The sequence below is a fragment of the Leucoraja erinacea genome, chromosome 29 (genome assembly GCF_028641065.1).
Source record: "Leucoraja erinacea ecotype New England chromosome 29, Leri_hhj_1, whole genome shotgun sequence".
Taxonomy (NCBI): Eukaryota; Metazoa; Chordata; class Chondrichthyes; order Rajiformes; family Rajidae; genus Leucoraja; species Leucoraja erinaceus.
The window spans coordinates 16,685,248-16,697,943 of NC_073405.1; the positions used below are offsets into that span (position 1 = coordinate 16,685,248).

A 12,696-nucleotide genomic window follows, 5' to 3' on the forward strand; every position below is an offset into this window, starting at 1 on the left:
GTTAACTGCAGTAAAGGCTCCAAACTTTTCTTTCACCTCCTTCTTCCCCCACCCCCACACGGATAATTTGACTACACCAGGCAGTTAAACCAGGAACTTCATCTGCCAGAAAAAACTGAAACACACCCCTTTTCAGAAACAGTACAGCAACTGCCACTTAATGCAAAAGACCCAAGTAGAAATGACAAGTTAAATATAGAGAAGGCAGTGAATAAATGTATGGATTAAAAGCAATGTGGCTGATAGGGTGGGGTTACAGATACTAAGGGGTGATACCATTGACACGCAATGCTGAATTATGGCATATTGCAACACTAATGCATTTGCATTCTTTTGTGTTATCAACTCATTATAAACACAGTGTACTTTATCCCTTGATATATTCCTAAAACAGTATGGCTTGTAAAGTAAGTCTGACCTCCGTGTGTTTTGTTTTGAGCATTCAGACTTGCATTGCATGGCAATTATTGTTTTCTACAGTAAGTCTGCCAGATGCTAATGATCATCTCTCCATTTTGGTCTGTTTTAAAAGAACAAAACTGTAACTACTTTTAAAGATGGTAAATCAACCATATTTACAATCTTGAAAAAATATACTTTGTAGATGTCACCAAACTTTTCACCATCAATTGGAACTGTGTGACGGAACAGTTGCCACGATGATGTTGTACCCTTCTGGTTAATTTGCACGCTGCAAAATTCCGCAAATGCCAATGAAGTCAATTAATTGTTGAGTGCCAAGTAAATATCAGCCGGAACGTTTAAAAAAAAATTCCCCTGCTCAAATCGTGTACTACTCATCTGAAATGCACCTGAGCATCTTTTACTTCCACTGGAGAGAGCACACTTGCCTTTCCAAGTTATCATACGTGAAAGGCAACGTGGCACTCCCTTAGTATTGCAATGAAAATGTCAGTTTCAACTATGTACTGAAGTCTCAAGTGATTGGACTTGACTACTTTTGAAACCTGGAGAGACGAGAGGCACTGAATATCAGTTGACTTTTGAACGTTGTTTGCCTATTTTGGTGCAGTGAGCTTCTCTTATTTTGAATTGGGGAGGAAAAAATATTGTTTAATTTTCTACTACAATGTGGGCCAAATCAATTCTGTACTCATCCAGTATCCTGCTGGGCCATCAATATCTCAGTAGCATAAATTCTTCTATTTTGTGATTAGGTATGAGAAGTTTAACTGTCCAGAAAGGTCATCCTGTCCTGAAGAAGTGGGGGCAATTATTTTGTGCAACTGAGGAGGGCAAGAATGGGAGACAACCACCTGATATAACTCGCAATGTGCTTTCAGAATTGTGTTACCTTGAGCTACCTGATGTGCCATTCCAGATTTTTTGCCACAGCGTATTGGTGGCCCGTTTCCATAGCAACCATAAATATCAGCATTTAAATGACTATGCTCAGACTGATTTACTTCAGTTTTATGAACCTATTTGTTTTTCAGCTTGGCTTCATTTGCTTTTTACAGCATTGGGTGCATTCTCATTTGTGTCTGTGAATTCTCTCCCCTCCCCCACCGCCCACTCACTTGCTGGAGTTCTGGCAATCCCCTCCTGCATAATGCTTGACCTGCCAATTAACTACATGCACATCTGATCTTCGCCCACTAAGTCAATGAAATTGCTGGGACACGGGTAGGGCTATATTACACATTCTTAGTTGTCTTCGGGAAGATGGTGGTGGGCCTCAGTCTTGGATCACATAATTGTTGGGAACAATAAGAGTGGTTTTGGAGAACCTGCATGGCTTATTAGGCCACGTGACTGGCCATAGAATCATGGAGACATTCAGCAGAAAGAGACTCTTCAGTCCAGAGTCCCTGCCGACTATATCAACCATGCACGTGCATTAGGTTCAGGTTTGCTATTGTCCCATGTAGTTTTAGTATTGTCAGCTATAAGAGCTGCTGCCTCGCCACCAGAGACACAGGTTCAATCCTGATCTCTGTGTTGACTGTGTGGAGTTTGCATGGTCTGCCTGTAACTGCATGGGTTTCCTCCGGGTGCTCTGGTTTCCCCCCAAATCTCAAAGACGTGCGGTTTGTAGGTTAATTGGCCTCTGTAAATTACCCTCATGTAAATAGTTTGTAGGGAGTGGATGGAAAAAGTGGAACTACTGTGAATGGGTGATTGATGGTGGCTGTGGATGGTGGGCCAAAGGGCCTGTTTCCAGCTGTATCTCTAAACTAAACTAAATCGAGGTACAGTGAAAAGCTTTGTTTTGCATGCTGTCCAATCATATCAGGTAATACTATACATAAATACTGCCAAGTCAAACTCCAGTACAATAGGTAGGGCAAAGCGAGAGTGCAGAATATAGTTCTCAGCATTGTAGCACATCAGTTCCTACATCAATCCCATCCCATGTTTAATTCTCCGCTCATTGTCATTTACTCACCACGTATTCTACAATTCACCCTTGTACTATGAGCAATTTGTAGTGGCCAATAATCTATGGGATGTGGGAACACTTGGAGGAAACCGACAGTCACGGGGTGAATGTGCAAACTCCACACAGATAGCACCTGAGCTCAGGATTGAACTGGATCTCCAGGCAAGAACTCTTCTAGTTGTGCCACATTGCTGCACAGTTAAGGGAGCTCCCATGCTAATGTGAGGATGAGGTCCTATATGGGCCTGGCTGAATAAGGACTTCTATTAAGAATGAACCATGTGGAATTTTCTTTAACAACAATCTGACAAGTTAAACAAGCTTTCTGCCTCTAGGCATTTTAAACCAAATTCAAATAGCAACATTCAATATTCAAACCATCCTCCTATTCTCTGGATTATGAGTCCAGGCAGATTTATTAGTAATCAATATGTACCATACATAGTTTGACAAAAATCTTTCTGAAAAAAACAGATACTTTGCCTATTATTCTAAACTCCAAGCATTTTGCTGTCTTCAAACCATAAAGACAGTAAAGATTCAACACACACTATTAATAACTGCACACATACATTTACCCGTGTTCAAGATTGTCTTCAAATGTCTTCACATTTCTTTGAAATCTGTGCTGTTACCTGGAGCGTTCCAGCCAATGCATTCGCCAATGGAATGATTGCCTCTTGTGTACAGTAATTCTTCAAATTATGCTTTATCAATTTGTAACTCTTTGAACCATTGACTCTGGGTAGGCATCTGGTTCAGTTTTACTAGCAGTGCGCCACTCTCTGTGATTAGGACGACAGATAGCACAATGGGCTAAGAGTTCGGCTGGCGACCGGAAGGTAGCCGGTTCAAATCCCGCTTGGAGTGCATACTGTCGTTGTGTCCTTGGGCAAGACACTTCACCCACCTTTGCCTGTAATGGAATGTTACGGCGGCAGGCGCGGGCACACCGCGACGCCCTGTGTCTCCCTTTCAAGGGAGATGCTAAAAATGCATTTTGTTGTCTCTGTACTGTACACTGACAATGACAATAAATTGAATCATTTCATTTCATTTATTTTTACAATGAAGAAAAATACCTCCAATGCCATTCACCCAGCCTTTTTGAGTCATGACATTTTGCTTGGCAAAACATTTTCCTGGATGCATTCCTGACATAAATTGAGAAAATACTTTCATAGGAGGGTAATTGTAGACTTGCATCTGCTATATTAACCAAGTGCAGTAAGATTTTATCAGGGATCTAATGAAATGTGCTTCATCACCTGCCCCATGATTCAGAAGGCTGAAGGTTTGTGTTTCACCTGAGAGATTGCATAATTCTGACTTACACCTTGGATGAGATGTTGGTCCAAGGTTTGGGCTGCTTCTGCGGTAGACAAAAGATTCCATTGCACCATTATTAAGAACAGGATAATTCTCCCCAATATCCTGGATAATATGAACCCCTCCACCAGCATTATTAAAATAGATTATGTAATTATGAAATTATCTATAATAGTGTGAGCTTATTTTGCACAAATGAGTGCAGAATTTCCCACATTACAAAAGTGACTATACTTTATTATTTCATGGGTAGATGCTAAATCTATCTGTAAATCATGAAAAGCATTGTATAAATGTAAATCTTACTTTATTTCTCACACTTGCCGCCAGATTTTGTCTTGGTTGTTTTCAATGTAGCACTTCTCATAAAATGAGATTGGTCCGAACATTAATGTTAATGACATTCTATTGCTGCAGCATTCAAGGCTGGTGTTTGTTTATTCTTTATGTCATAGATAGAACCATTTGAGTCAAGGATGTTTTATTGTCATACGTAACGAAACGGAACAATACAATTCTTACTTGCAGCAGCACAACAGGTTTACAAACCTGTTGTGAGTCTGGAGTGCACCTTGTTTTCCTAACAACTGGATTGGTGAGGGGAGGAGGCACCGCATTTCAGCGATTTACAGTGAACCAAACAACTTGACGCATGAATGGTTAAGCTGAACTACTATGATTAGGATAAAAGTGTTTAAAAAAATATATAGTAAAAACACTCCAAACGTCATGTTAAGAAGATACGTAATTCAATTCTTAATTGTTGTCCATTTCCTGTGGTTCAATTTAAAATAATCATTGGGAGGTAATGGGCTCATATATAATTGGGCAAGTTAGACACAAAATGCTGGAGAAACTCAGTGGAACAGACAGCATCAATGGAGAGAAGGAATGGGTGACGTTTTAGGTCAAGACCCTTCTTCGGACAGAGTCAGGTGAGAGGGAAACTAGAGATATGGAAGGGTTTCAAAGAGAATGTAAAGTGTGAAAACAATAGATCAAAGCAGACGATGATCAAGGAAATATAGAATGATTCATTGTTGGTTGAGGGGAAGGTGATATCGAGGCATACAAATAGTAAAAATAATCAGGAGGACAGTGAAACTAGTCAGTGAACTAGGGGCAAACTGTGCTAAAATGCCACAAACTGAAAACCATATGGCATCCTTGCAGGTGTGACCTCTAACAATGAGGCAAAAAGATTATAATCCAATAGTTTTGCAGTTACAGGCCAACCACAATTAAATCAAACATTTACAAAACATTTAGACAGTTACATGGACGGATTTAAAGGGAAATGGGCCAAATACACGTAGATGGAACTAGTATAGAAGGGACATGTTGGCCGGTGTGGGCAAGATGGGCCAAAGGGCCTGTTTCCATACTGTAAGACTTGTATTTGTGTGTAATGGATTGTAATGTACAGTCGGGAAGTATGATGGAAACATATTCAATGGTAATTTTCAGAGGTTTGGATAGAAGTCATAGAGGATCATTTCGTAAGGTCGTTGGTGGAATAAGTGACTGAATCTAAACACCAAGCAATGACATAATTTTAGAATGATCTTCTTCGATCGCCTCATTATTTTCCCCCCTTGCTATCACTGTGACTTTCCTGCCCCACCAAGTTTGGATCTCTGCACTGTTACAGGTCAGGGCTATTGTGCATCCCTATTCTATGGTGTTCTAACATTAATCATTCTGAGTCAGGTTTCTGGGTGCCATAGGATTCCTATGGTCAAATCCAATGCTTTTCAACTTTTTAAGGCCTTCCTTAAAAGTTACGTCTTTGATTATTTGTTATTTCCCCTAACATCTCCTTGTATGGGGCATTTTGCTATGTATAAATATTGTTCAGCTCCTGTTGTAGAATATTTTTTGAGTAATAGCTTAATTCCAGGTGACATTTTCTCTTGATTTTTGAAATATTTTGGCCTGGTGTTTGTGTCTTATAAGCAAAAGGTATTTCAAGCAATGTGACGTCAAACCAGGAAGCTGTGCAATGTTTCTCCAACTCTGGTCAAAGGGCATTGCCATGGTGCTGTGGAAAGATAGGGATGATTATTAGTTGCACCAGCCCTAGAGGTCGAGAAATTAAAGATTTATCTCTTGAACACTGCAGAAAGCAAGCCAGAAACAAAATCAGAAGCAAAAAAATGTGTTTTTGTCAAAAGCTTTAGTTTATTTCAGGTCCCCCCCCCCCCCCCCCCCCCCCTTTTTGAGTGTTTGACTAATGTATAGCCCATACATGCCAACTAGCATTTTGGAGACCAGTGGGGTGAATGTGGATGGATTTTCTAGCTGGCTCACCACTATCCCACAGCTGAGCCACATTTTCAAGGACTGGGGGGCAGGTTGAGCAGCACTGAACAGACTCTTTCACTCAATGAGTCAGTGAGGCAGGCTGGCAGTTAATCTTCCCACGCCCACTCACTCTCCCATCACAGCTATGTCTCTGATCCCCTCCCACTGCTTGTAACCCGACATGCTCGTTTCTGACTTGGGAACAAAGAGTTCTCAGGAATGGAACCCTGTCGTTAGCTTGGGACATCCTGTAAAATATTACAGGTGCAGGGCTGCAAAGTGAAAGGATAGTTGTGGACACATGGTCAAGTTAAAAGTTAGGAACGAAAGCCCCACTGATAAGTTCTCATTAACCATTAAATTGGGACAGGAGATGTAAACTACCAAATCAGGCTTAAAAAACACAAAAATCTCTTCAATCATCTTGAAGTCCATATATTGACTCGTATTTGGTATTAAGCAATTAGGGGGTATTGCAGTTGGAGGGTTTGGGGGGATTTTTTCTGCATCATAGTGAAAACACTTTCCACCCTTGGAGACATAATGTTATAAAATGCCACAACTCTTCCATGCTGACCAATATGCCCATCTAAGCTAGTCCCTTTTGCCCACTTTAGGCCTATTTCCTTCGAACCCTTTCCCCTCTCTGTATCAGTCTAAATGCCTTTTAATGTTATTATTGTACTTGCGTCAATTACTTTCTCTAGCAGCTTGCTCCATATGTACGGCATTCTCTGAAGAAGGTGCCCCTCGGGACGCTTTAAAATTATTCCCCCCTCACTTCAAATCTATGCACTCTCATTTTTGATACCTCTTCCCTGGGGGTAAAAATACTGCATTATCTATGTTTAGTTTAGTTTATTGTCACGTGTGTTGAGGCACAGTGAAAAGCTTTTGTTGCCAGTCAACAGAAACACAAAGCATGATTACAATTGAGCCATTTACAGTGTGTAGCCCCTCATGATTTTGTACACCTCTATAAGGTTACCCCTTGGTCTCCCGTGCTCCAAGGAATAAACACCTAACCTGCCCAACGTGGTTGATGACTCATCAGATTAGGAAAAGGGGAGGTGCAACGAGACCTCGGTGTCATTGTACATCAGTCATTGAAAGTAAGCATGCAGGTACAGCAGGCAATGAAGAATGCAAATGGCATGTGGGCCTTCATAACATGAGGAGTTGAGTATAGGAGCAAAGAGGTCCTTCTGCAGTTGTACAGGGCCCTAGTGGGACCACACCTGGAGTATTGTGTGCAGTTTTGGTCTCCAAATTTGAGGAAGGACATTCTTGCTATTGAGGGAGGGTAGCGTAGGTTCACAAGGTTAATTCCCGGGATGGTGGACTGTCATATGTTGATAGAATGGAGCAGCTGGGCTTGTATACTCTGGAATTTAGAAGGATGAGAGGATATCTTATTAAAACATATAAGATTATTAAGGGTTTGGATCCGATAAAGGCAGGAAACATGTTCAGAGAGTCCAGAACCAGGGGTCACAGTTTACGAATAAGGGGTCGGCCATTTATAACGGAGATGAAGAAAAGTGGAGGCCAATTCACTGGATGTTTTCAAGAGATAGTCAGATAGAGCTCTTAAGAATGTGGCTCTTAAGAACATGGTACTAATTTTAGATGATCAACCATGATCATATTGAATGGCGGTGCTGGCTCAAAGGGCCAAATGGCCTACTCCTGCATCTATTTTCTATGTCTTCGTGTTCTGGTAGTGCTTTTGTAAATCTTCTTTGCACCCTTTCCAGTTTAATGACGTATTTCCGAGTACTGGCTCATCAATGTCATACAACTGAAACATAATGTCCCAGCTCCTGTCCTAGATTCCACTACTGATGAATACCAGCCTGCCACCACCTTCACTACCCAGTTTACCTGTGACACCACTTTCAGGGAAGTATGTGCTTGTACATTGTGGTCCCTCTGCTCTACGATACTCCCCAAAGCCCACAAGATTCACAAGGATGTTGGCGGTATTGGAGGGCTTGAGTTGTAAGAAGAGTAGATAGACTGGAACTCTTTTCAATGGAGCTGAAGGGGGACCTTGTAGAGGTGCAGCCAGGGACGCTAGTGCAGTTTGGGCACAGATTCATGGGTAGTAAAGGATTTCTCACAAATGGGTTTGATGGAGATTTAGACAAAAAGTATGAGCATTTCATGAACTGGATTGAAAGACAACTGTAAAAATTATAGTTTCTTTATTTATGGGTATAGTTAATTTTGGGGGAAGGAATGAACTACCGAAATGGGTACTTGTGTTTCTGAATGTGCCAAGGAAAATCTCAGATGTTTTGTGCAGTCGAGCAAACAATAGAATAATTGATTGCCTGTACAGAGATGTGTACCCTTGTGCAGAAGTATGACTTTTTACATGGAGTGCCCTCCATATTGTTTTGAACAAAGACCCATCATTTATTTATTTGGCTCTCTACTCCACAATTTGAGGTTTGTAATAGAAAAAAAATCACATGTGGTTAAAGTGCACATTGTCACATTTTAATAAAGGCCATTTTTATACATTTTGTTTAAATTTATGCATAATGTCCCAAACATTATGGAGGACACTGTAATTACAACCAATCTAATTTTATCGCCAAATGTGCTTCAATGGTCAGCATAGATCAGCCATGATCATATTGTAAGGCAAGGCTGGTTTGACAGGCCTGGTGACCTACCCTTGCTATTTTCTTGTGTTCTAGTAATTTCAATGAGTAGGCCAACTGATGAGCCCAAAGGCAGCGTGAACTAAACATGTAATGTTCAATAAATCGCATCAGTTTGGCAACATGACAAATGTATGCAGAACTGTTCCTCTGTTATACTAATATCATCGCTCGTCCCCTGCCTCTCAAGCTCTTCCCCAGACCTCTCTCCTTCCTTTGCCACTGATTGAACTTCTGTGTTGTTCTGAACCAGAGATTTTCTGTGCAATCACCCCTTCATTCTTGGATGTCAGCATCAAGATGAAGTAAATTCTCCTTTATCCAACATTTTACATCCGGAATTCTCATGCAATCAAAAAATTGTAAGAATATTAAGCTTTTGAATTTGACTCTCAAAAGTTCTGCTGAGCCTGATGAAAGTATCCAGAACACAGTGAATAAATTGCACCATCCTTTTCACATAGAGAATTAAGTGATTTTTAGTTCAACAGCACAGCCCATGTTGGGCTATGCGTGAAAGTCTATGCATAGCCTACACAAGATTGTTTTATTGCTATGAAAATAGGCTCCAACTCTGAATTGTATATCGAGTGTTGTGTAAAAAAAATGTTTACGTTAATTCTGTTTTATGAGAAAGGTTAATGCAGCTGAACACACAGTGTGCTGGACCAGCTCAACGGGACATACAGCATCTTCAGGAGAACATGGAGAGGCAATGTTTCATGTTTTGACCATTCGTCAGTGATTGGAAAGGAGGAGGGGGGAGGGGGGGGGCGGGATGCTGGAAGAGAGGAGGGGCAGGACAAATCCTGGCAAGTAATAGGCCGACATAGGTGAGGAGAGTTATTTGGTAGGCAGATGGTTGGACAAAAACCAGAGATGAAAAAACAGAAGGTGTGAGACAACAGGATTGAAGAGTTGACAGTTGTGAAGCTAAAGGAAGGGATGTAGGTGGGAGGCGAGAATTGGGTGTGGGTCCAGGTGGGGCATGAGGAGGGAGGGGACGTTAAATGGAAAGGGGGAGGGTTATATTAGGTAATGCAGGTGCAGGTTGAAAACAGCAACATCCTCTTTGAAGGCTTGGCACTTCACTTAATGATTATGATTTATTTGCTGTATTTAACATTGATAAAACATAGAATCGTACAACATTTAAAAGGATAAGGAGAAGACATGTAGTTTGACAATTTTAGTTGAAGATTTGTGTGTGATGTATAATATTTTTTGGAACACCTCTCGTGCAACTAGCACCATCCCAGTGTTCCCCATGGATACCAGACATCATGCAGTGAACATGCAGTACCTTTCTTAAAATTTTCCTCCACTTTCTCAAATCACCCAGTCCTTTCATAAGGCCTCTGCCCCCAAATGGTTGGATGAAAGTGGACCCCCCCATGACTTCAAATGAAGGTGGATTCAAGGAAAATAGACACACTGCTAGAGTAACGGCAAGAATGGCAGCCTTTCTGGAGTACATGGATAGATGATACTTCAGGTCGGGACCCAGAACATCCATGTTCTCCAGAGATGCTGCCCGATATCCTGAGGTACTCCAGCACTTTGTGTCCTTTTTTTAGCATGAAGGTGGCTTGGTTCATTTAAGAAAAAATCAAACAGCCTTCAGTACCCGAGATGTTTAATGCAAGGCCTTTCTTTGGGGAAAGTTCAATTAAAGAATTTCCACAGTTGAGAAATTGAGTATTTTACAAAAAATGAAGAAATCTTTGATAAGAATCTCAGAAGGTTAAAAGAAGAAACTCCTTTGCATTTTTGACGTAAAATATATTTGGAAAATGGTAACAGGAGATTTATACATGTTAGTAAAGATGTAGCTGAATCGGGGGTGTAGCAGAGTCCGTGCCAAATGGCCCAGTCAGGGTGTGTCGGATGCCAATCCCTCTTTTAAAATATTTGATTGCTACACCCCACCCAGTGTTCAGGGTCTGGTGTGATTCACTGAGTCAGTTTTATTTTCTCTGTAATATCTTTTCTCCATGAGCCACTGATCTTGCAAACTCTGGGCTCGAACCCAAGCATGGTCAAACATATTTTGTGGTCTTACACACCTGGAGTATGGTCTCCATGGTAACAGTAGTCTTTCAGCACCTCGCCCAAAAATGCATGCCTTCTGTTCGCAGTTTACCTGTACCATAGCCAAACTTGCCCATGTCGCTCTACGTAATAGTCTAGATAACAATCAGGTGAAGGGACCTGGCTGTTTTTGTTGTTTTTCTCATTAAACAAAAATTGAAATTATTTATTTTAATGTCCATCTTTTTAAATTGCACAACATGAGACCCAAGTCACAATAGTTCACAATTCGGTCTGCTGATTAAAGTCAGATTGGTGTTCTACAGTGGTCACTGATAGGTCATAATGCTTGATCCAGATCATATCCAGTGAGCACTATAAAATCCCTGCATGTGACAAGATCAGATTCAGCTGGGAATGCCTCTTTTATTTGAATGGGATCAATGATTCACACTTGAATGAGATGACAGAGATGTAGGATAATAATGCAAAGTGATACCCATGTGGCATTGCCTGAAATAATGCATCTTAAGTTTAGCAAGTGTGTGACAGCATGTATCCCACAAGCCCAAATGCCACTGTCTCTGCGAAGTCACTTTCAACAATCACACCAGTGCCCATGGGTTCACTGGGTCCCACTCTATCAAAACCTCCTATTTGAAATCCTTATCGTATTGTTCAGACCCCTCCTTGGACCCATTTCTTGCTATCTTTGTGACCATCTTCAGCTTCACAACCTACCGCAGAACTCTGCAATCAGGCCACCTTTGTCACTCCTACATTCAGTTTCCAAATCAGTTTGTGATTACAATGCAGGCTTGAAAGCTTTTCACTGTACCTCAGTACACATGACAATAAACTAAACTCAACTTGAGGAGGAGGCCATTTACCCCATTAAGTCCATGCCATTTCTCAGTGGAGCAATCCCACTAGTCCTATTGCCCCTCTTTATTTCGTGGAGCCCTGCAAATTCTCTCTCAGATGCCCAACAACTCCCTTTTGATTCTTTTGCCACTTATTTACATTAAGGAGCTATTTACAGTAGACAATAAACTCACTAATACAACTTTGGGATGTAGGAAGGAACCAGAGCCCTCAGCGAAATTCTACGTGGCCAAATGCAGAGCGTGCATGCTCTGTGCCGATGCCAGTCCAGGTGGGAACTAAGATCCTGGAGCCTGAGGCAACAGTGCTGATTGCCGTACCATGTGGTGTAAGCCTTGCTATTCAACTACCCCAACTCTCTCCCATCCTCCTTCCTCCCCTCTTGGAGGACATTGCTTAAAACCCCTATCTTTCATTTAGCCCCTTCCAGTGTCTTCTGTTGCGATTTATTGTCCTTGTATTCTGTTTATGCTCTGGTGAAATTTCTTGAACGTTTTGTTACATTGGATGTAACTATTGTAGTAGTGAGCAAATATAACATTAATGACGACAATAAAGAGAATCGGGAAGTAGCGGCGCTGTGAAACGGCTGCGGCTCGCCTGCAGTCTGCCTGTTTTTACTTTTTTGTTTTGTTCAGTTAAACGTTTGGTTATTAGGTTGTGTTATGTGTGGGGGGGGTGAAACAGGGCTTTCTGTCTCTCCCTTCGGGGGAATGCGACTTTCTTGTCGTATCCCCCTTCTCTTCCCCCATCTGAGCTGAGGCCTAATGGCGGAGCTGGCGGCCTCCAACCTGCGACCGACCTCGAGGATCTGGAGGTAGAGCCAGCCAGGACCTACCAACGCGAGGCTGGCCGTCTCCGAGCTGCGGCGGCGTTCGGGCAGCGGCTCGACTCGGCGCTCCGGTGAGGGTGGACGGCACGGGGCTGGAAGGCGCTCCCGTGTGGGCGGCCCAGTGCGGGGCTGGAAGGCGCTCCCGTGGGGGCGGCCCGGTGCGGGGCTGGAAGGCGCTCCCGTGGGGGCGGCCCGGCTCCCGGCTGGAAGGCGCTCCCGTGGGGGCGGCCCGGTGCGGG

The 12,696-nt window shown here is 42.2% G+C and overlaps 2 protein-coding genes across 4 annotated transcripts in view; both read left to right on the forward strand.

Annotated features, from left to right (window-relative positions):
- The window catches only part of LOC129711242 (elongation factor 2), a 523,480-nt gene that overhangs the window by 316,828 nt on the left and 193,956 nt on the right, over positions 1–12,696 (forward strand). The window lies entirely within an intron of this gene.
- The window catches only part of LOC129711243 (zinc finger and BTB domain-containing protein 7A-like), a 140,136-nt gene that overhangs the window by 37,455 nt on the left and 89,985 nt on the right, over positions 1–12,696 (forward strand). The window lies entirely within an intron of this gene.